We start from the raw sequence: 24,771 nt of genomic DNA on the forward strand, positions 1-24,771 counted from the left end.
CCTCTCTCGCTTCACTCCAGCCACCCTGGAATCCTTGCTGTTCTTCAAACACGCCAGGCGTGCTTCCTGTCCAAGCTCTTTCCACGGGCTGCCCCTCTGCCTCGAATGCTCTTCCCCCAGATATCCGGATGGCTTGTTCATGCAGCTTCTCCAGGTCTTTTCTCTAATGTCACCTGGTTTAAAGTTGTACCACCCAGCCCACTGCCCCACCCCCACGTTCCCTGTCTCCCTTTCTTGCTTTACTTTTCCTCTTAGTGCTTACTGCCATCTAACATATAATACATTTTACTTATTTATCTGGTTTATTGTCTTCTTTCAGTAGTTCTGAGGGCAGAAACGCGTGTTTATTTTGTTCACTGCTCTATCCGGAGTGCCTAAAACAGTGCCTGACAGGTAGTAGGGGTCCGTGATGAATGAGTACATGAGTTTGCAGTAGAGCAAGCGAAGTGCTCGGTGCGGTGCTCAGCAGGCAGTCAGCACCCAGTACATGCTGGCGGCTCTTCTGCTCTTGTTGTTGATGACCCCTCAGGAACCGTTCGGCTTTCTCTGAGCCCTTGCCCAGCCCCTTCTCTGTTGAATTGAATCCTGGCTGCCTCTCCTCCTTGCTGTTCTTCCCTCTGTGCCTTCTCTCTCTGGGTGACATTTGTCACGCTGCATTAGAGAGGCTTATCTCACTCTTTTCTCTTTGAGTTTGAATTCCTGCAACGACTGGTACATTTGGATTTGTGTCTTTGTGCCTTGTGCCCACTGGTTGGCACACAGTAGGAGCCCAGGAAGTGCTCATTGCAGGCAGCTGTGGTAGGTGGGATGCTCTCAGATCCATCAGGACCCTTACTAGCTGTCCTGGCTCCAGCATCACTGCCTAGTGTTTGCACCCCATCCCAAGGGGGATCAAGGGAGAGTTTGACAACCACTTAAATGATGGAATCTCTAATGGTGTATTTAGAGCAGGTTTGGGGGAAAAGAGGGCCTCCTGTGCATAGTCCTTTGGATGGCGGTGTCTGGGTGACCTGCTTGTTCCATATTTGAGAGCCTGGCCCTTTGGCTACTTAGCCCAGGAAGGGTTGGGGTCATTCAGTGGAGACAATGTGAGCAACACCAGTGTGTTTGGAGGAGGCCTGGGAAAATGAGAGAAAGCTTGAGCTGGCGCTTAGGGGCTTTGGGGTAGGGGAGGAGAGCATGGCTTCTGGAGGTGGCATAAGGGACGAGAGGGCAGCCCCTGGCCAGCCTGGGGAGGGATGTGGGTGCCTTAGGAGGCCTGATTAGGTAGGTGGTGTGGGCCCCTTGAGGGAGGACCTTACATGCCAGACCGGAAGTTTGGCCTCTTGTATTGGCCGGAGGTGTCTAGACTGGGGATTCTGGTAGGGGTATGGGTAGGAATCAAGGGGGACGGGAGATGTGGGGAGGAGCTCTGGAGTCTTTTTCTCCTGTCCAGAGATGGAGTTGTCTTGTGGAACCCACAGGTGGCACAGCAGTGCCGGAGGTCATGCCTTAGGGACCAACATTGACGCCCACAAGGGCAGTGAGCTTCATCTGAACCCACAAAGTACAGGAGGCTGAGGGGTTAGAGGCAGGGGTTTGGCATGGACTGGGGTACAAGAGGGGGCTTTTTCTCTTTGGGGGCAACTGTTGGTATCCTGGGGTCCCTGGGATCTTCCTGCCCTGCTCTGGTTGGTTCACCTGTTCATAAGCCACTGCATCTCTGTCAGCAGCTGGGTGCCGACACTTTGTGCAGGGCCAGTCTGACTCGTCTGTCAGTCTTGTATGAGGTTGCTTTACGGAAGAGCTTTAAACCCAGAGACTGGCAGACTCAGATTCAAGTGTCAGCTCAGCCCCTAACTCTCTGTATGGCCTTGGCCAAGATACTTGTTCTCACTGGGGCTCACTTTCTTTATCTGCCAGGCTATCAGCAAACAAGCGAAATCCCTGTGTTCTAGGCTAGAGCCCCTTAAATCCCTCCTGCCTTGGGGCAGGATTAGCCTCAGAGGCTTAGGAAGGGCCGAGCCCTCCAGTGGGAGCCTGGTGGCAACACTGTGGAAAGGCCAAGGCTTGACTTTAAGTATCTTAGGGGTTTGAAAATTGTTTTCTTACCCAGAGATTGATTCATTCTGCAGTGGAAGGGTTCTCTTCTCTATTCCCCTTGCCTGCTTTGGGATAGAATTCCTGAAATGACCTTGGCTTTGGGGTGCCTTTCCTATCTCCCATTCTGTACTCCTAAGTAGGGTCCCTGCCCCATGCCCAGGCTTCACATTTTCCTACCACCAGCCCCTCTGGCCCTGTTTACTGAGATTTTCTCTCGGCTTTCCCCTAATTTTCCTTGCTTCTTACTTCTAACCTGCGACCTAATCTGCCCAGCTGGGGCAACCTTAGTGGCACAAACACATATCCCTACACATTGCATCCCCTTTCCTCTTAAGATGATATCCTCAGCGTTTTTCCATGTGGCTCCCTCATTTTCAGCATGCTTCTTTAAGATGGCTGCATAACTGCTATCAAGGGAATGCCCTCAATAAGACGTGAGCTTGTTATGGGGCATTTAGATTACTTTTAATTTTTGCTCTTTCAGCTCATGCTGCATTAAGCCATCTTTGTGTATTACAGAATCATTTCATTAGTTTGGCATTTATCTAGCTAATGGCAATGGCCCAAGATTAGATGGAGAATCAGAATTTTTTTTTCCAAGAAGAATGAGGATATATTCAAATTTTACTTTACATGCTAGGAAGGTCTTTGTCATGTTTTCCATGAATGAAGAAGCAGGCTAACAGTAGTGTGAAACTAGATGTAAGTGAAAGGCTGTGTATTTACAAGTAATACATGGCTTGTTTGTTCTTAAGTGTGGAGGTGAGCCCAGTACATTCTCTTAAGGAGTAATCTACCTGCTCAAATTGAGGAATTATGTGTCCCTATATCTTTGGCACTTTATTTAAAACAATAACAAAATAAAATAAACAATGATCTCTTCTTAAGGATGTTTTTAAGAAGTAGCCTAAAACAAAAAGTAAATAGGATTTTTGAGGGAAGAAAACATGTCTCCCTAAGACAGAGTGAGCCTGTCGGGAAGTGCTCTTAGAAGTGGAAGCAGGCTGCAAACTTGCCAAAAGGTTGGCTTTTTGTTGGCCATTAGGAAATGGCTAGAATGAAACTGAGAAACAAATATGACTGACTTGGTCCCCTGTATTCTTTTTTTTTTTTGGCTGCATTGGGTCTTCGTTGCTGCACGTGGGCTTTCTCTAGTTGCGGCGAGCTGGGGCTACTCTTCGTTGCGGTGTGCAGTCTTCTCATTGTGGTGGCTTCTCTTATTGTGGAGCACAGGCTCTAGGCATGTGGGCTTCAGTAGTTGTGGCTCACGGGCTCTAGAGCACAGGCTCAGTAGTTGTGGCGCATGGGTTTAGTTGCTCCACGGCATGTGGGATCTTTCTGGACCAGGGCTCGAACCCGTGTCCCCTGCATTGGCAGGCGGCTTCTTAACTACTGCGCCACCAGGGAAGTTCCCCCTGTGTTCTTTTTAACCTGAAATCTGTGTTGGCTTTGGGGTGATGGGGGAGGCTTCCCCTGTCCTACTGATCTGTTGTTGTTTTAGTCTCTGTAGATTGTTATGTAGACCCAGGCTTTAGGCTCTGCATTCCAGCTTAACCCAGCAAATGTTGACTGAGTCTTTACAGTGTATAAGGTTACAGGAGATAAAAATTTGGGAAGAAAAAACCCAATGCACCACTGTTTCTGAGGAGTTCATGAACTGGGAGTGGGAAGGTAAGACACATCTAAAATTAATGATTATTCAAGCGAGATTAAGAAGAGGGCCCTGGGAGAAGTCCGCCCCACCCTGTTAGAGAAGGGAGGTATTCCATCTCATTGGACAACTGGGGTGAGGGAATATAGAAAGGTGTTAAAGAGTGGTTGCTTTTGTCAGCACCTTAAGGCCTGGCTGAGATAGACATTCCCAGGAAAAGTGAAAGGCCTGAGTAGAGGAAGCGGAGGTGGAAGGACATGGTGTATGTTTGGGGTTTGGCTGAAACAATGGGCTCATGTAATAGTGGTCATAGCTAGCACATTATGGAGTGTATCAGGTGCGAGGCATGGTTCTAAGACCTTTATCTATATTAGCTCATTTTATCCCTGCAGTGACCCAAGTGAGGTCTTTTATAATTGTCTCCATTTTACAGATGAAGAAATAGACATAAAACAATTTATTATCTGTCCAAGACCATAGTGCTGTACAGCTAAGATCAGACCCAGTTGGTCTGGCTCCAGAATATCTGCTTCTAACCACCAAGCTGTCGTGCCTCCAATATAGGGGAAGAACAGGCACTAGAACCAGAAAGGTGGGTAGACATCCTGTCGTAGAGGCTTGGGGTACCAATGTTTAGAGGTGCAGAGGTGGAAGAGGGGGCCAGAGACGGAGATGAGAGGGATCGCAGTGGTGGGTATGGGGGAGTTTGTGAGAGCTGTGAGGGGCCACAGGAAGAAGGAGTTTCAAAAAGGGGGGTTGTCAGCAAGGCCCAGCACTGCAGAGAGTTCCAGGAGGTGAGATCTGAGAGCAGGTCTGAGCCAGCGAAAGCTGAGAAGGCCTGGGAGAGGGGTTGGTCAGGCTGCAGACACAAAGGGCAATGGAAGGGTTCTGCAGGGTTCTGCAGGGTCCTGACTGTGGTGCTGCTCACTCCAGGATGCTGTGTATTTTGAAGACGGTGAAGCAGGTGCAGACATTGGCTATGATTGTCTGTGTCCTCTTGTCAGTAGAAAGACGAGAGCATGACAGAGAAGGGCAGGTGAGAGCTGGCACCGCTAATTTGGCAAACTCAGTGGCTTTTCTGCAGCCTAATGATTTCTGAAAGCTATTTGCTATGCTCAGGCACAAGTGTGACTGCCTCATCTGAATGCTGTAGCGATCACTGTTTTTCCTGGAAAATTGGGCCCATGTAGGCTCTGTGTGTCGTTTATTTGAGTTCCATTTTTATAGCCTTATTACCTTGTCCTCATGATGCAAGAGGCCTCTCTTTTCTGGAGCTTTGCTGTGAAAATTGTTTCTTAAAACACACAAAGTGATCTCTCATCATTGGGGTTGTGCTCTCTCCAGAGCAGTGCTTTTCTGCAGACTTTTCATCACCCCTGACACCAGTTGTCATGTTTTTCTGATCATTTGCAATTTCCTGAGAACTTTTAGGAATTCTTGAATTTCACTACCTAGGTGTTTGCCATTCAGTTTCTTCCTCTCTGATAGGTGTCCCTACCAGTGACTTTGCCAGCACCTGACACCCAGTCTTGTCCTCTGGCCTTGAGTTGACAGTGCTGGTAATTAGCATGTATGGAGCCTGAGCTGTTTCCAGGCACTATACTGAAAGATTTATGTTCATGATCTTAATTATTCCCAGTCCCTATAAAGAAGGTACTGTTACCCCCATTTTACAGTTGAAGGAAATGAGTCTTACAGAGGGAGAGTAACTTGCCCCAGGTCACACAGGTAGTAAATGGCAGAGAGGGCCTCCACCCAGGCCTTTCTGACCTTGGAGCCCATGTAGTCCATTCATTCATTCAACAACATGATTGTCTACAACATTCCAAGCACTGTTCTAGACCCAGGGGATACGACAAAAAAAAGCAAAAATTCCTGCCTTCAGCTTACATTCAAATTTGGGGAGGTAGAGAAAAAAATAATAAATAAAATATACAGTACGCTATATGGTAATAAGGACTGTGGAGAAAAAGAAAGCAAGGCAGTCAGCTAAGAAGCGTTGGGAGCATTTTAAATAGAGCAATCAAAGAAGGCCTCATTGAGAAGGAGACCAAATTGTTAGGTTGAGTAGCAAACAGCCCCCCAGATCTCAGCATATCAACCCAAGAAAACTTTTATTTCTCATATAGAAAAGTTCCAACGTGGCTGCTCCTGGTTAAGCAGGCGTCCTTCCTGGTGGTTATTGAGGGACCCACACTTCTTCTGTCTTGTGGCTCTGCCCTCTTCAAGGCCCTCAGATTCCTTTCCATTCAGCTGGAGGGTGAGGAAAAAGAGACAGGACTTTGTGGGGAGGTTTTTATGGGCCAGTCTGGAAGAAGCATGCATTCCTCCCACCCAGAACTCAGTCACACTCAGTGTACTCCTAACTGCAAGGAGGGCTGGGAAATGTAGTCCAGCCATGTGCTCACAAGGTTAAAAAAAAAGAGTTTTGGTGAACTCATAGTATAGTGGTGAATGAGGGGAAGAAGTGAGTCGTGGGTTTAACTGGGATAGAGCATTAGGCATGGGAACAGCAAGTAAAGGTGGCTAAGGTGGCTGAAGTGGAGCAAGGAGAAGATGAGGACATGGTGGAAAGTGAAGGCAGGGAAGTGAAGGGGGCCAGGCCATTAAGGTCCTTGTCAGGACTTGGTTGCATTGTGAGTGACTGATCTGAGTTGCATCATGAAAGGCTCACCATGACTACTGTGTTGAGGGAGGACTCAGGGAGAGAAGTCGAGTCTGTTGCCGTTCGTTATCCAGTGAGTGGTGAGAGCAGCCAGGTCCAGAGTGGTGGTGATGGTGGAGGTGCGGAGAAGTGGTTGGATTTGAGATCTATTCTGAAAGTGGAACAACAGGTTTTGCTGCGGGATTGGTGGTGGTGTGTGACAGAAAGAAAGGAATTGGGATAGTTCTGAGATTTTTGGCTTTTGCTTAATGACTATTAGACTCACTTTCTACCTGCAGAAGTAAAAAGAGGGGGAAAGTTTTTGAAAAAAGATATCTGGACGCCCTCTGGGCCCTGATGTATCTCGCGTAGCCTCTTCTCCTCCACAGTACTTTCTTTAGCACAGATGGGCAATTCTTTTCCACAACTGAGCTTTCAGACAGAGGGAGGACATCTGTAGCTCCTCCCAGCACAGAGCCTGGATGGAACAACTTTGGCAATGGTCTCACATCATTGCCTGGGATCTTTGGACTGAGTCTTGGGGCCCCTTGGACTGATGTGGAAGGGACCCAGTGTCCCCCTGGGTAACCAAGAGATACCTGCAGAGGGCACTTCCAATCCATGCTGTGTGTAATGTAAGAATATAAGTGTGTTTGGGAGTGGAAGCGGAAGCAGTTTTCCTGGTTCTTACTTGGCAATCATGACCCGCCAAGGCAGAAATGAGAGATGGAATTTTTTAGTAGATGGCGCTCCCATTAGAAGCATAAGGGGAAGAAAGTCTGTCTTAAACAGAGCAGGGTATGAGCTGTGGCAGCAAATATTGCATGCCTACTAGGTGCTGGGCACTGGCTGGGTATTTTGGTTTCATTGGAGAGGGAAACAAATGTACTCTTTCTGCCCTCTGGACAGAGTAGACCCACGTGGCTAGATCATACAGTGATTTGCTGGAAGAAATTATATTTACACCTGAGTGTTTCTTTCATTTTCTTTTCTTTTTCTTTTTTTAGTGATTGTGAATGGTACTGTATTTTTAATTTCAGTGTCCACATGTTCATTGCTAGTATACAGAAAAACAATTGAGTTTTTATTTTGTATCCTACATCCTAGATAAACTCACTAATTAGTTGTAGGCTTTTTTTTTTTTTTGTATATTCCACAGGATTTTCTATCTAGACAATCACATAATCTACAAATACAGATGATTTCTTCCTTTCCAATCTGTTTTATTTCCGTTTGTTGCCTCTTGTGCTGGCTCTTTGCTGAGTAAGAGTGGTAAGAGTGGGCAGCATTGCCTATTCCTAATCCTGGGGGGCAGCATTCAGTCTTTCACCATTAAGTGTATGGTTAGCTGTAGATGATTTTTGCACATGTCGTTTGCACTTTGTTGTATGGGTGTGGGTGGGACCATGGGGTTTTCTGTGGTGTTTGGCTGATATAGGGCAGTTACTATCTAAAAGTTGTCTATCTTGCTCGAGGCAGCAAGCTTTCGTTGGAGCCTTTTTCGTCTGTGCTTGTTGGCATCTCCAGGTTCTTCCGTTCCAAGTGAGGCAAAAAGAAAATGCAGGCCACTCACCATGGCGTCCTTCCTCCGGGCCTGAGGCCCCTCACTGGTCTGCCTTCTTCACTCCGCCTATCAGAGTCCTCTCTTGTTTGTTTTACATATCATGTGCAGGGGGTTTTGTTGTGCACAGCAGGTGGAATAGGGAAAGGTGTGTCTACTGCATCCTCCTGGAAGTGGAAGTGGTTGGGAGAAATTAGAGGATTGGGTTGAAGCCAGTGTGTGAAGGGCCTTCACGCCAGGGGTTTGACTCTGTAGGTGGCAGGAGGGATGTTGGAGGTTCAACTCTGCAGCAGTGTGGAGGGATGGGGAGGGGAGTGGCAGAGAGACCCGGAGGCTGGTGCCTGGGCCCAGGGAGGTGAGGATGCATTTCTGGACTGCGACAGCAGACGTGGGGCAGAAAGGAAGAAGGGAGAGTCCATGCGGGCCACGAGGAAGTCTGAGGACCAGGTGAGTCTGAGGTTTCTAGCTTGGGCAACTAGCTAGGAGATTGGGGAGCTAGGGGAGTGGTGTAAGTGTAACAGAGTAGGTATATTCTAGGCCTCTTAGAGCATGACCGGAAGATTGGACTAACTGTGCTTCCCTTCAGGGCCGGCTCCGCAGAGTAAGCCTGGCTGCTGTGTAAAACCCAAGGAGCACACATTCTGGGCAGAGGAAACATTGTGGGGAAAGGCACAGATACAGGAAACGTCATGGTGGGCCTGTTGGGACTCCAGCTAGCTGAGGCATAAGTGGGTAGTTCTTGGTTCCATAACTGGGAAGGGTGCTGTAGGAGTTCACAAAAGCAAGAGGTTCTGGAATGGGAGTTGATGCTGCTGGTGGTCTATCTGGCACCTTACATTCTTTGTCTGTTGATATCAGTCTTTCCTACTGCAGACAGGCCACCCTCCCTGGGGGGCACCACTGCTGACAGCTCCCACTTACCAATTCCAGTGAAGGGAGAACTCCTTTCTCTGCATCCATATATTAATCCTAGAGAAAGGCTATGGTTGGCCCAGCTTGGGTGATGTGCTTGTCCTTTTTGACCTATCACTGTTGCAGGGAGTAGACTAATCTGAGCCAGATGGTTTACTGGTTTACCCACCCCCATTAGATCAAGGCAGGCCTTTTTTTTTTTTTTTTTTTTTTTTGGCCACACTGCACGGCTTGCAGGATCTCAGTTCCCCGACCAGGGATTGAACCTGGGCCATGGCAGTGAAAGCTCGGAATCCTAACCACTAGGCCACCAGGGGGCTCGCAAGCAAGGACTTCTAAGGAAGAAGGCAGAAGAAAAGCATCTACGGAAGATAGAAAAGAATATTTACTATGGTTCACTGTATGATATCTTTTGAAGAATTTATAGTATGGCAATGTAGGAACTCTTTGGAGAGTTTTAAAGCAGGGGACTTGATCAAATTTAGGTTTTCTTAAAATTATCACTGTGTAAAGTTGTAGTTGGAAATAAGTAAATGAGTAGAGCTGGGGAGACTGGTAGAGAGGCTGCTGCTGTAGTTCTGGGGAGAACAGATGAGACCTGAGCTAATTCAAGTCCTTGGATTCTTATGTCATTTGGACTTCACCCTCCAGCCACAGCGTTGGGAGGTTGAAGAGGGGGACAGAGTCTGGAGACAATTAGGCAAATAGGGCGTGGTGAACAGCTGGAGGGGGCAGGGGGTGCTTCAGGAGGACTCACCACCAGCACCAACTGTTCCCTGAGAGGCTAGCTTTCTCTTTGGAAACTAGTCATTAAGTGGTGGCAGACTCGACATATCTTTCTTATTGCTTCTTAAGAAATGTGGGTGTTACTGGCTTCTTGTGGTGTCCTAACTGGAAAAGGAAGCTGATTGATTCTACTTTTATCCCTTTAAAAGTTTCCTTTCTTTAAGGAATCAGATAATAGGAGGTGTGTCAGGACTGCCAGTCGAGAAATAGATGGTTGGGAGGAAGATGCAGGCCTGAAGGCCCTGTCTCCCCCATTGCTGCCCCGGGGCCTGCAGGTCTGCTCTGGAAACATTTATCCTTTTGGCATTGTCCTTGCTGGGAAGGCTTGCAAGAATTTTAAGCAAAGAAATGACATAATCTGACTTATGTTGTAACAGATTCCCTCCTGTATTGAGAATAGGCTATGGGTGGAAGTGGGAGTGACACCAAAAATAGAAGCAGGGAAAGCAGGGACACCAATTAGGAGGCTATTGCAATAATCTAGGCTGGTAGTGGTGGAGGAGGTGAGAAATGGTCACATTGTGAATATATTTTGAAGGTAAAAACCAGAGGATTGGATAGAGAATAAGAGAGAAAGAGACGAGACAAGACGAGAATGACTCCGAATCTTTGGCCTGGGCAACTGGAAGACCATGGCCTTAAACTGAGATGGATAAGATTCTGGAGGAGCAGGTCTGGGGGAAGATCAGGGGTCTGTGTGAGACGTGTCAAGTTTGAGACATGGAACACATCTCACACAGACCTCCTGTCCACTTGACATCTTACCTGAAACAGGCAGTAGGATATATTAGCCAGGAGTCCAGAGGTGAGGTCTGCACTTGGAGAGAAATCTGGGCATCCTCAGTCTATAGGTGGTATGAGACTAGGTGAGATCACCCAGGGGGTGATTGAAGGAATACAGAGAAGACAGGAGAACTAGGACCGAGCCCCGGGGCACTCTTACATTAAGAGGTGGGGAGATGAGGAAGAACCAGCAAAGGGAAAGAACAGCCAGTGAGGTAGATGGAAAACCCAGAGTGCTAGCCTGGAAGCCAAGTGAAGAGAGTAGTCAAACAAGAGGGCATGATTCACTGGTAGCAAAAGCTGTAAGAGGAGGACTCAGACTCACCCTTTGGATCTAACAACATGGAGGAGAAGCTAAATGCATGCTTTCGAACCAAGCTTAGCCTTTCAAATAAGTCATAGTTCCCGCCTTGAAGGAGAATACAGGTATGCAAAAAAGGGTCATTTAAGATTCATTGAAACAAGTCTGAGAAAGATGTGAAGATATCTTGTATCGTGGTATCGTGGGAGCCCAGCAGAAACAGACAGTACTTCTGGCTTTTGTGGGGAGGGTTGAGGTCAGATTAACTCATGTCTTCATTCGTTCAATGATTCATTCATTCATTCCACTAAAACTTTTTGAGTGCCGTGGACTGAGAGGAAGGGAGAAGGTAGGGTTGTTGTTTAAGGGGTGTAAAGGTTCAGTTCTGGAGATGAATGGTAGTAGTTGCACAACAGCGTGAACATATGTAACACCACTGAACTGCACACTTAAAAATGGCTGAGCGTGTACATTCCGTCATGTGTGTTTTACCACCACATACGCACACACACACAAAATCAGAAAGGAAAAAAAATCTTATTGAGCCCCACCATGACCTTGGTTGGGAATATGATGTTGAAATGGAAGTCACTGCAGTAGAAGGAGATCATGTGGAGAGAAGGGGAGGAAGACATCCAGCTGGAAGGAATGCTGAGAGAAGGGTCTGGGCACCAGTTCTATCTGTCTAGATTGAAGCATCCACTGGGGGAGATCACAGGAGCTGAGGCTGCAGACTCAGGCTGAGCCAGTTGCTGCAGGCCTGGCAGCCTGGCTGTGGAGTTGGGCTTGCCTTCTTAGGTTCTGGGAGCCTCTAAAGGTTTCTGCCCATGGGAGTGTCATTCCAGAGATGTGCATTTAGAAGCTTAATCTCATTAATCCTTCCTGTTAAACCCGTTGCCTATTAAAAACAGTGGGATTGAAGCATGCATTTCTCTGATGAAAATTGCGGCCTAGCAGAAGTTTAGATGCCTGGGCATGTGTTCATGAATTGAGTAGGTTATTTTTCCACCCATTTTACAAATATTTATTGAGGACTGTCTAAATGCCCGTAGTATTCTAGGCACTGGAGGTAAGGGAAGGGGTGAATTTCTCAGATCGCTTCTCTTGATAAGCCTACAGTCTAGGGACCCCATTCCCAAATAAGAAATTATGCTACATTGTACCGCATGTTACCATAAATGTCTCACCGGGGTTCCATGGGAGCCAAGAGGAGGGTGCCTGGCCTGTCTGGGACACTGGGATGGCTTCCAGGGAAAGGCTGTCCAGTGGACTTGAAGGATGAGCAGTATTTTCTAGGCAGAGAAGCAGAGATAGACATCCTGGGAGGACAGTAAATCAAAACTTATTGGGGTTGTAAAGTTAAAGAAAACATGTAAATATTCTCTTTTAAAGTTAAACTCTTATTTCATTGGCTTTTAGGTGGTGCTGGCTAGAGTGCATGCTTTTGGACCCAAGCTTAACTTTTCAAATGTGGAATGCTAGGCCTTCATTGGTAAGTTTGTTTGATGCCTTCTTACCAAATTATGCTGTCAAGGATTGGTATTTGGAATGAAGGGCAAGGTAGTTATCATTGGTGCTGCTCTGTGAAGGGTACCAAGCCTGGACCCTAGAGAAGCCTACAGTATAGGTGGAAAAGATCCACAGGAGAAGTGGATCCCACTGTAGGTTTCTGCAGTAGGTGCAGAGGGAGAAGCCAGAGGAGAAACACCCAGGGGTGCAAGGGATGGACGCAGCTGGCCTCACAGAGAGGTGCAGCTTTGGCTGCATTTTGAAGGATGGACAAGTCCGGGGGGGAGTGAAATAAGCTTTTCAGGCTTGAGAAGGTGGGTGTAAGATGTAAAGAAAGTAGGCTCAGCAGAAGACCCACAGGAACAAAAACTTCATCCAAAGGAGTGGTGAGTAAGAACTTCTTTAGGATCTGCTGGTGGTTGATTATTCTATTCTAGACCAGGGTCAGCAAATTTTTTCTGTAAAGGATCAGATGGTAAATATTTTTGGCTTCCTAGGCCATATGGTTTCTGTCATAGCTACTCAACTCTGCCATTATAGTGGGAAAGCAGCCATAGTTAATATGTATATGATGGTGTGGCTGTGTTCCAAAAAAGCTTTATTTACAGAAACAGGTCGTGGGCCGGATTTGGCCTGTGGGCTCTAGTTTGCCCACTCCTTTTCTAGACCCTGAATGCTGTGCTGGGCTAAGGCACTTGGACTTTGTCCTGAAGGCAGTGGGAAGCCATTGAAGTTATTTGGGGCAAAGAAGTGAAATGGCCGGAGTAACATGTTAGGAGCATTCATCTGATAGCTGGACAAGAAGCATGGGTCCTGTTCCAAGGCTGCAGTAGCAATCCAGGTGTGAGGTCATGTGGTTAACAGTGCTTAAAATGGAGAAAAGGTCCAATAGGAGAGATATTGCAAAGGAAGAATGATAGGATTTATGGTCTTCTTAGACTTTAAAGACAGGAGCCAAAGAAGATGAAAGTTTAAACTTGATAGTTCACAATGGTAACATTGACAGAAATGTGGCTATTGGGGATGGAGAAGGGTAGTTGATGCGTCCAGTTTTTGATACACTGAATTTGAGATGGTACTGATTCATCCACAGGATATGTCTAGTAGGCAATTAGAAATTCAGGGCTGGGGACTTCCCAGGCAGTCCAGTGGTTAAGACTTCACCTTCCAATGCAGCGGGTGCGGGTTTGATCCCTGCTTGAGGAGCTAAGATGCCACATGCCTTGTGGCCAAAATACCAAAACATAAAACAGAAGCATTATTGTAACAAATTCAATAAAGACTTTAAAAATTGTCCACATCAGGACTTCACTGGTGGCACCGTAGTTAAGAACCTGCCTACCAGTGCTGGGGACACGGGTTTGATCCCTGGTCGGGGAAGATCCCACATGCCGCGGAGCAATTAAGCCGGTGTGCCACAACTACTGAGCCTGCACTCTAGAGCCCGCGAGCCACAACTACTGAGCCTGTGAGCCACAGCTACTGAAGCTCACGTGCCTAGAGCCCGTGCTCTGCAACAAGAGAAGCCACTGTGATGAGTAGTCCCCACTCACCACAACTAGAGAAAGCCCATGCGCAGCAACGAAGACCCAGCGCAGCCAAAAATAAATAAATAGATTTATTTATTTATTTTTAAAAATGGTCCACATCAAAAAAAACCTTTAAAAAAAAAAAGAAATGCAGGGCTGAAGCCAGGGCTGAGAAGGGTAGGTCTAGAGGTGTAGAACAGAAACCATAGGATTAATAAGTTCTCCCCATGATGAGCAGAGGGCTGAAGGAGAGAGTCCCAGGAAGGGAAGAGGATGGGACAGCAGAGACCACAGAGAAGGGACCTGAGGGAAGGCTGCCGAATTGGTGACAAGGTGGCTACCGCTGGCCTTGAGAATGAGATGTGGGGAGAGGGGAAGGGCGGAGGAAGCCAGGTTGCACAGGGTCCATCATAAATGACAGGTAAAGAATCAGATACATTAGTAAAAGTGACCACTTACGGAGAGTTGGATGGTAAAAGAACGGAGACACAAAGATTTCAGCGTCTGCATGCCAAAATAACCCTTTCTTTAGCTTTGAGGCAAGCAAAGCAAGCCACGACCGGTTCTCTTGTCCTTCTCTGGAGCCAAGTGTGTTTGGGAGTTTGTGTGTACCTTGGGCTTGTGATTGCGTTCTTATGCTTTCTTTGAGGTGTGGTGTTCTGAGCTCTGTCATAACTTGCACCAACGGAATCTAGCCCATGTTTGGACCCTTGCCATGAGACAAGATGTGATCTGTTGGGGAAATAGTTGCATTTGCCTGAGTTGGAGGAGAAAATAGGGTAGAGCAAGAAACGGAAATTAAACTCCTTACTGCAGAGTCTGCCCAAGTATGGGAATTTGCGATAATTCCTCAAGTCGCTCAACTAGATAGCAATTTATGTTCCGAGCATTTCAAGTGTATGTTCCTTGGTTTGAATTCTGAGTAGTCTTTTGCTTGGTTTTTGCAAATATAGCAGTTAGAGATGGAGTCATACAAGCAACAGGTGGAACTGGTTTGGAGCCTCCTTTTAGTGAAGTCTCACTATATCCCAGGCATGGTGCCGAGTACTCTGTAGGTATCATTTTATTTCATCTTTGCAACCACCTGTGAAAGAGGAATTAGTGTTCCCACTTCAGCAATAAGGAAATTAAATCACAAGAGGTTGCCTGAGGTTACAAGGGATTTGAACCCAGACCTATCTGACCCCCTTAGTTTAGGCCACTTTCTGTTTTCTCCCACCTGGGTCTGGAATTTCTCCTCTAACTTACTTAGAAGGACTGGAGACAGAATGAGTTCTTAAGGTTAAATATTCAGAGGCTGTGGTGGGTATTTCTGCTCCTTAGGAGTCTATTAAAAGTGTGGAAGCAGTATGGGATCCTTGGGGGAGACTAAGGCCAAACTTCAAACACTAACTGTTTCCCCTGCTGAAATTTTCATTTAGTTGGAGAAGGTAGCAGGTTTGGGCTTGGAAAGGAAATCTCACTAGAAGGCATGACAGTCAGGTTCCAGTCCTAGCTCTAAGGCAGTTATAATCTACTTTTTGTTTAAATACTTGCATCTCTCTCTGCTCACCTCCAACTTCAAGGTCCGAGGCCAGGGTCCTGCGTTGACTTGTTTCCCTCCGTACCCCCAGCATCCAGCCTGGTATCAGGCGTGTAGCATGTGCTGATTGAATATTTGTTGTTTCTAGTGAGCCAGGCAACTTGGGACAAGGAGCTTCACCTCTGTGTGCCAGGCACTGCCGTCGGCACTGCAGTTTTGCAGGTGACACAGGACAGGTTCTGTCCTCGTGAGGCAGGTGAGCTGGCAGGGGAGACAGACAGAATAGACAGGTGAGATGTGCAGTCTGAGGTCAGGCAGGCAGGATAATCCTCTGAAAAAAGCCATAATAATGCACTTCGGGGTGACTGCAGATATGTCGTCTAAGCCGTCCACTCTGTTTTAATTCTTTTGCTTGGCTGTGGTTGCTAACGCCCAGCTAACTGCTCCCCACAGCGAGAGCTCCCTCCTGGGGCCAGAGCAGCCTCCTGCCTCTGGCAGGGCTGAGCGCTCCCCTCCTGGCCCCTCTCCTCAGCTCACCCTTCTGTCTGGCCTGCCACCCCCGCCCCCCCGGTTCTCCTCCAACTCCGTAGACCTCGACTCCGCAGCTTGCTGTGCCGGTTCTCTTTTCTCTACCTTTAGCTTAATAAGGTTTTGCTTGATCCCTTTCTGGTCAGTCCCAGTATTCTTCCGCGGTGAGCTCATCCACTGTTCACCTCTCTCCTGAAGTCACCCAGATCTGCAGATCCAGCCCAGAACCTCTGCCCAGCCCTCCTTCCTCGCTCCTATCCTGTGGGCACCTCCAACTCAGCCCTCGCCTGGTACCCAGTGTGTCTGTCTCCCTGTGGTGCCTGCCTGGGGTGGGACTACACCCCCTCAGTCATGTCGACTGCAGGAGTCACCCTTGGCTTTGTCCTTTCCCTCAACTGTCGTCTTCCATTGGTCACCTTTTCTGGAAGAGCCCATGTTCTACTTTGTCACTCCCTGCCCACCCCTTCGCTTAGGACTCCTCATTTGGATTGTTGCAGCAGCCTCTTGGTTGGTCTTCCCGGGCACACTTCTGTCCTCCTTCAGTCCACCTCCACTTCCCAGCAGCATCATGTTTCTAACTCACACATCTGTCATGACTTTCTCCTGCTTAGAACTCTCCAGGGGCTCCTCATTGCTCATAGAATAGAGCTTAAACCCCCTCAGCGGGCCTGCAGTCTTTTCGTAACTGGCCTTTGGCCACCTTCCCTGTTTCACCTTTTCCCTAACCCGTATTTCTCACATCAGCCCGGCCTCTCAACAGCCATCACTTCTTGGTGCCTTTGCCAGAACTGGGCCCTTTCCTGGGAATGACCCACCCCCTGCTCCCCATTTCGCTAACTCAGGTCAAGTTTCTGATTTTCTGGACACCTTCTTTCCCCACCCTGCACTTCGCTGTGACCTGGAGGTGACCTTCCTCCTGGCTTCCAGAACACCCTGCATCTCTCTCTCTCTCCCAAAACATTTATTGGCGTAACTGTTGATTTACTATCTGTTATGCTCAGTAAACTGAGCTCCTTAAGGGTGGGGAACACACACACACACACACACACACACACACACACACAATCTCTGGGTTCTCGGTGCCAGCACTGTGTACCTGGTTCAGGAAGTGTTTGTTGAAAGAGTGAGGATAGCAAAGTCTGTTTGTGCAGCCAAACAACAGATTTATAACGTGATCAAATGTATTTGAAACTGGAGGTTCATTGGCTATTGAGTTGGGTGGGGCCTCCTTGCTTCTCAGTTTTGATGGCAGGATAGGTTGTTGTGGGCCTGGGTTTGTGGTTGCCTGTTGCATCTCTCAGCCTGCTGAGGCCTCGGGAATATATCTTCTCTATATTCTTTGCCCCTGACTTTTTTATTTTTAACTCCCGTTGTTGATGGGATAGTAAAGCAATGCAAAGTGAAAAATAGTCCATCAAGGAATGCTGAGGAGTGAGGTCCACCCAGCTTCCTGGATGAATCCCAAGTTTCCTAAATTAGCCAATAATGATTCTTGCTAACCACTGACAGCTTTTCCCTTTCACATTCAAGCTGAGAGTGCTTTTCTGGCTGGGGGATAAGGATAGCTGGTGGTCCTTTGTGGAGGTGCCCGACAGCATCTTTATCTTCATTTGGAACCTTGTAAAGTCCTCAGTGAATACTGAGGAGTAGCAAATAGGAAGAAGCTCTGAGCACAGGGATGCCAGGTCTGTGTTTGTATTTACCATGGGAGCTGCTGTGATGCACCTAGGTGCTAGCTGGTACCTTCTCATGTTTTCATGTGGGGCTTTCAGTTTGATGCTGTTGCCTCTCCTTCACTTCCTGGTTCTGCCACAGAACTGGGAAATTGTGCAGGGAATGCAGGTTTTCTTTGGGGGTTCACAGTAATCTGGGAAGGCTTCCTTGAAGCAGAAGCCATTTTCAACACAGACGTATCCTACTGACCAGGGTGCTCCAGCGGGCACTTGGGGCTGCTTTCCTTGCCTGGAAATACTGATGATGCTGCTGCTTTCCCTTTCAGGGACTTTCCAGAAGCTCTTCCCTCATTTTCCTTCTGCTTTGCCTGGTTCATGCCCATTCAGCCTTCAGATATCAGCTGATTTGCTTCTTCTTGGGAAGCCTTCCCTGACCTTGATAAGAAACCTAGGTCTTATCATCACCATTACTGTTATCACTTTATACTGCTTATTGATTGCCCACAATGGGGCAGACATTGTCAAAGTGCTTGGTGGGTAACCACTTAGTATTAGGGCCTCAGTAGGTGTTGGCTGAGGTCAGGGTTATCATTATTACCCCAAAGATATCTTTCAAGGAAACTGAGGCCCAGATCAGTTGTGGGCATGCGAGCAGGGTTTGTCCCCAGGTGCCTGACTGGGTCTGTGCTTCTGCCCATTCTTCTCTACTCTGCAGGCCCCTCTGCCAGGCCTTCAGCAGCCCATCCTCCCACTCATTTCAGCACTCACCCCAGAGGCCATTTTACGTTTGTTTGTGTGGTTATAGATGAATGAATGTTCATTCTCCCACTGGGCAGCCTGGTAAGCCCCAGGACGGCAGGAGCCTGACCTCTAGGCAGGCACTCAGGGCAGAGTTGACTGACAGCCTGCCTGCCTAGACAGCCACTCACCTGCCTGCCTAGACAGCCACTTACCTGCCAGATCTCCTTGCCCCTTGCATCACAAGAGTCTGGGCTGTGAACATGAACTCCCTGGGGGGGGGGGGTCCCCACAATTTAGCCTGCACCCTCCCCTCCTGTTTCCGTGTCAGAGCTAGTGGTGCTAAGGAAGCATCTGTCCCTAGCTGGGTCTGTCCCTTTGCCTTTCCTCCACCTTGTGAACCCATCCTCATCCTTGTGTAAAGAAGTCGACCCCTTTCTTCCCCCAGGACAGAGCCCTCACCTGTCCTCTGCTCCTCTGGACCTGCACACGCTCAGGATGGCTCTGACCACAATGGGCCATCCTGACCTGTGTTCCTGTCCTCCTTGTCCTTCTGCAGCTGCTCGGGACCATCCCTGGTGTGGCCTCTGTGGCCGGGCAGTGTCTTGTATAGTCAGGGCTGAGGGGGCCACAGAGGGGGTAAGAGGACCGAAGTTACTACCCTAAGAGCAGTTGCACCATGATTCCAAGTGTGTGGGGTGTACCTGTGCTGGTGAGTATGTATGGGGGGGGTGTTTCTTGCTCGATGTTTTTACTTGCATAATTTATCCTCGTGCACATTAGAGACCATGCCTCCTTCTCTCAGGGGTCTAATGTAGGGCTCTGAATAATAGATATTTCAGAGCTGTTGGCTAAACAGATCTTTCCTCCTCTCTCTAGCTGAAGGCGCCTCCCCTTTTCCCCATCCCCACTTTGGTACCTCTCTGACCATTTCATAGGGTTGTTGTGACTATCAGGACCCCCTTCCCAGACCCCATTCAGACAGCAGTGATGTGAAAGCCCCATCTAGACCTTGGCAGGCTGGCAGGGCGCCAGGCTACATTGCCCAAGCTGGCAGCAGGGAAGCCAGGTCCCCCGGGGCACCTCACTAGGCCTCTGGGGCCCGGCTGGCTGAGCTCTGAGAGATTCACACTGGTTTTGAGTGGGAAAAATAAAAATTAAAAATGGTTTCTGACCAAGTGGGGAAAGTGGGCATGGGCAGGGGCGGGGTGGGGAGCAGGAGGACGCTAGCCACGGCTTCTGCCTTCCTTACATTTTTTTTTTTTTCTTTTGCGGTACGTGGGCCTCTCACTGTTGCGGCCTCTCCTGCTGCGGAGCACAGGCTCCGGACGTGCAGGCTCAGCGTCCATGGCTCACGGACCCAGCCGCTCCGCGGCGGCATGTGGGATCTTCCCGGACCAGGGCACGAACCCATGTCCCCTGCAGCGGCAGGCGGACTCTCAACCACTGCGCCACCAGGGAAGCCCCTGGCTTCCTTACATTTGCTGGAAACAAACTGAGATCACCCTACAGCCTCTGGGACACCCAGCACAATGGTCTCAGGCCCTGGAAGCAGACCTGCTTCACAGTGTCGGCTCTGCGCCTACTAGTGGTGGGGCTTAAGACAGATCACCCACGCTTTCTAAGCCTCGGTTTTCTCACCTGTATAACAGGATGGTGATCATAGTAATCACCTCTGTGAGGTTCTTGTGAGGGTGAAATGAAAACATGCTTAGCACTGTACACGGTGTGTAGAAAATGCCAAATATTTGTTATCATTTTACTGTTGTTTTTGAAAAGTAGCATTGTCAATAATCGTAAGAAGACTTTGGACAGCATACAAAGTCTAAAATGCACAGGTAAAGGCTGTGAGCAGTAAATGAGATGGGTGTGTGGGAAAAGCACTTTGTGGATTGCAAATTGTGTGCAGATATTATTATTAGCACAAATAACTCTTTTATTGTTTTGGCTTTGAAAAAAGTGACAGAGCACAATTTTATGATGTTGAGTCTAAGTTCTTTACTGGTTTTGGTTTTTGTTTTGGAGGGAGATTCGTCAGACAGGCCTTAATTGGAATCTTGACCAGAGGCTGTGTGACCCACATTGGTGATCCCAGGTGCCCAATGTCTGACGAGCCCCTGGCACAGAGGATCAGTTCTGTGGCTGCTCATATTATTTTAAATTTTTTATGATAAACTTTTAATACATAGTGGTATAGTAAGTTCTGTAAGTCCATTGACAGTAAATTGTGGGCATTTGCTTAGGACAGATTCCTGAGAATTTGCTCAAGAAATTCTCACTCTCAGAGTTTTGTACCTAATATAGCTGAAGAATGTAAGCAGTTTATTCAGCATTTGATGTAGACAAATGCCACTGCTTTCTCGAGTACGTTAGAAATACTTTCTTAACATCGACTGCTTGCCTTTCTTGTGTTTATCTCCAGCCCATACCATTCCATTGTCTCCTCCCATCCTTCCAAAAATGAAATCAAACAAAAATTTAAAATTAGATACTTTTAGACAGAGATTGAAAATTCTCTACTTATTGGCTGCATCTGGCCTGCAGATGTATTTTGTTAAGTGCTCACAATGTTTTAAAACCATTAAGTTAGTGGGTAACATTTAAAAGTTGGTAGATATTATCTAGAAATCTGGATTTCCAGATCTTTACAAAAATCCGAAGGTCTAGCAGCGCTGGACCCTCATGGCGGTGATGAAGTAGGGTGGTCTCTCTTATGGGGACTTGTTTCTCCGGTTGCCCGGCCCTGCCCAAGCCCCTGCTCCTGTACATGACCTGTAGGTAACTGAGTTTGTAATCTGTGCTAAATGTAACCAACATTTCTTAGACACTGTGCATCAGTTTTTTTAGAATTATTTTTACTGGCAGCGTTGACCATAGAGAAGATTATTTCACTTGCTAAGTTTTCATTTTTATAAGCCAAGTAGCTATAGTGTTTTATTTAGGCTCTTTTGGGTTTAGTAGAATCACCTTCTCTCCTCCCTGTGGATTTTCCTCATTAATAATTTTGAAAGAGTCTTCAGCAAGACGTATAAGTCAATGTAAAATGTTGGATAAGGCAGGATATACATTTTGATGGCTTCTATTTAAGGGAGGTTGAACAGAAGTGACCTGCTTTAATTCAGTAATTTATGATGTAAATTTGAACAATTGAAAATACTTAGTCGTTTTTAGCCATCTCATTGCAATAGTTGTAATTGGCAGAATCCTTATTGAAAGAGGAGTTTGGGATTCTTAACACTGGAGACCATCCCCATTTGTAGGCTTTTCTCAGGCAAGCCCATACCCCCTTCCAGCCTGTGAGCACGCACAGAAATGGGGGCCATATGCAGGAGGGGGGCGGTGCTGAGCCCCACAGTGTTTACTTTAGGGGAGTCCTTGAAAGCAATTTTTTAAATTGCTATTATCCTATGAGCTTTAAAAAATTTTTTGCCATCATGAAAGAGTATACACTTGTAACAAATTTAGACAGCCCTGAAGAAGTGCATTAACATAAAGGAAGAAAGTCTTCTGTGACACCCGCCTCCCCACTCCCAACCTTCCCCTGAGATTGGCACTTTTTGGTGGGTATAGTCCTGGACTTTTTCATTTGCTTGTATCCCCTTAATCCCTACCTCCTTTGCCCTCATGCCCAACATACACGTTTTTACTTTTGTAGAAATAGACTCTCTCTATGCCTATAGTTCTGCAGTTTTCCTTTTTTTTTTTTTTAAGCTAACTGTCAATTGTTATGGTTTTCTTTTCAAGTCCATATGTACAGATAAATGTACCTTGTTATGTGTAACAGTTGTACTCCATGGTATGGGTGCATTTTAAGCTTACTTAATCATCCCTGTATTGGTAGACACCCAGATTGTTGCTGATTTTTGCCATTGCAACCATTGCTGCTGCGGAAATTGTTACACCAACCTGTGAACTTCTGCATGAAATTTTTCTGCTCATAGACAGCTGAAAGCGGGACTTTTGGCCTAAGTAGTTTGCCATCTAAAATTTGAATCAATATTGCCTAATCGCCCTCCAAAAAGGCTGTACCAGTTCATGCTCCTTTTAAGAGTATCCAATTATGGCTCCAATAATCTAGTTTTTTGCTTAACCATGCATGAGAAAAGTAAACTTTAAAAACTCACAAATATGCCATCAAAATGACACATTTGTCTTAGAAAAGCATTCGAAATATATAGCTATAGATTTAATTAAATGATTTTCATACCTAGATTTTGGTGATGGTTATCATCCTGCAAGGTGACAAAAATGTTCCCCAACTGTTGTTACCAATTTAATTATTAAATACTTATGTGAGGATTTCAGTTGTGCCAGGGAGCCTTTGGAAGAATAACAGCCAAGTCACGGCTTCCTTTTCCACTGGTCCGCCAGGGCTGCCTTGTCTTTCCTTCCAAGGGCTGAGCCCTCAGGATGGAGGTCGGGTCAGCATTTAAATGGGAGTGCCAGGCCTTGGGGAGGAGGAGACAGCAGGTGATGTGGTGAAGTACCCGAGGATTCCCAGCATCCCCTCCTTACATATGAAGCCATTTTACATTGACAGGTTCTTCCCGCATGTATTTTCTCATAGCATCCATATGACCTCCCTGTGAAGCAGGCACTCCCCTCTCCCCTCATTAAATCTGGAAACACTTCGAGTCAAAGGTCTGACTTAGTGAGTGTCACACAGATGGTCAGGGTCAGTGCACTGGACCGGGTGTTCTGACTCCAGATATGGCGGAGTCAGAGCCCTGTTAGGCTGAGTGGTGGTTTTTTGCCTATAGGACACCGTAGACGTTTCCTTTACTGAACTGGGGGCGGAGAAAGGAAAGGGAAGTGATATTCCCAGACTTCCTGTGTTCATTTTTGTCCACAGCTTTCTCTTAGCAGTGCTAACATCTACAGTCATGTTCTCGAATATTTCCTTAGCCTTTGGGAGGGATCTGTGAATTCTTGACCAGGGACCTTAACTGATCACAGGTGGTTGAGAACTGCTGACTATATCTCCTCCTTAAAAAGGACAGGTCTCAGGAGATGGTCAGCTTACTGCCTACTAACTGTGTGTAAAATTTTGAATTTCGTCTTCTCCAGAGACCTCTTTTCTGCCTCTCTGACCTTGTGTCTGGCTCTTGCTAACAGGTTACCCTGTATTGGCCAAAGCTCCTTAGCAGTAACCTCACTTGTGAGCCTGCAGGTAAATCTGATGCCCGGACCACTTATCCTTCCAGGATGCCGTCAGCTTCATTAGATCCAAGTAGGGGTCGTCTGGTCTAGTGAAAACAGGGATCTGGAGTCAGGTAGAGCGGGTTCAAATCCCGGCCCCCTCGCTTTTACTACTAGCAGTGTGAACCTCTCACTGTTGACCTTATGTCTCTGAGCCTCAGCATCCTTTTCTACAAAATAGTGATAATGATTCTCTCATACAGGCATTTTGAGATATAGGTGAATGAAGATTTGAAAGGTGCCTCTCAGATGTTTGGTGCAGAATAGACACTCTATAAATGTGAGTCCTCTCTCATTTTCCTCTATAGAAAGAAGGTTCTCCTCTGGGGATGCTCCAAACTGGTAGCTGCTGGCTGGGGATCCTGGGATCAGGGCAAGGCCTTTAAGAAATAAATGACAAGGTGTGGGCACAGTGTTCCAAGGGCCTGGCCTTCGAGTCAGAGACTGTCGTTCCAGCTTCATCCTGCTGGTGACTCCCCAGTAACAGTGGGTAAACCTCATCCCCGCTCCAGAGCTGCATTTCCTCAGTGTGACCTGGGGCTCAGGTGCTCTCTAACCATCCTCCTCGCTGCCATAGGAGCTCCTGTGATGGAGCAGGACTTTGGAGTGTACTGGAAGGGATGCAGGCCTTGGTCTCAGGAAGACCTGAGTGTGGCTGGCTCCTGTACCTCCCAGGTCTGTGACCTTGGGCACATCCACTAACCTCTCTGACACTTGTTGTCTGCATCTGTAAAGCAAGGCAAGTAGGACCCGCTTCCAGGCTCACTGTCTGGACGACTGGAGTCCATGGGAACAAGGTCAGTTTCCTTCCCTCTGTCTCTGACTCCTGAGTGCTTTGGTTGGAGATTTGCCAGGGTTTCTGCAGCGGAAACCCAAAACACCTTCCCTAGGTGCAGTGCTCATCACACCTCCAGCACCCTGAGATTCTCGACTCCCGGATTTCTTGAAGTTCCTTTATGTGGTCGAGAAACTCCTCAAAGGAAGCGCACAGCCCACTGAGCTTTGCTGGTGCCTCCGTGACAGTGCCTTCCTTTCTTGCCCTGTCTCGGCTGCAGACAGCAGCTGCAGCGTGAGTCAGTTGCTTGTGTATAAATTCTTCTGCATCTCTCTGCAGAGAACTTCATTCATTTAGCCAGTGTTCGCCATGCCCAGGCCTCATGCGAGGAGGTGGGATATGGAGAGGAATTGACTCACAGCCACTGCTCGCAAGAGCTCACGGGGGAAAGGTGCAAATAGACAGTATGACACACGAGCTGTGCTGTCACCCAGGCATGTCATAGGGTGCCATGGGAGAAGAGGACCGAGTGGCCTCTCCTGGGGACCCAGCACACAAGAGATGACTTTGAGCAAGTC

At 47.5% G+C, this 24,771-nt stretch overlaps 1 protein-coding gene across 1 annotated transcript in view; it reads left to right on the forward strand.

Moving 5' to 3' along the window:
• The window catches only part of BMAL1 (basic helix-loop-helix ARNT like 1), a 104,017-nt gene that overhangs the window by 18,969 nt on the left and 60,277 nt on the right, over positions 1 to 24,771 (forward strand). Inside the window, exon 2 of the mRNA XM_065881807.1 lies at positions 12,140 to 12,212. The gene's annotated coding sequence lies outside the window, so the exon portion shown is untranslated. The remainder of the gene's footprint in view (positions 1 to 12,139; positions 12,213 to 24,771) is intronic.

This window comes from Phocoena phocoena, chromosome 8 (assembly GCF_963924675.1).
Source record: "Phocoena phocoena chromosome 8, mPhoPho1.1, whole genome shotgun sequence".
In the NCBI taxonomy this organism is placed as follows: Eukaryota; Metazoa; Chordata; class Mammalia; order Artiodactyla; family Phocoenidae; genus Phocoena; species Phocoena phocoena.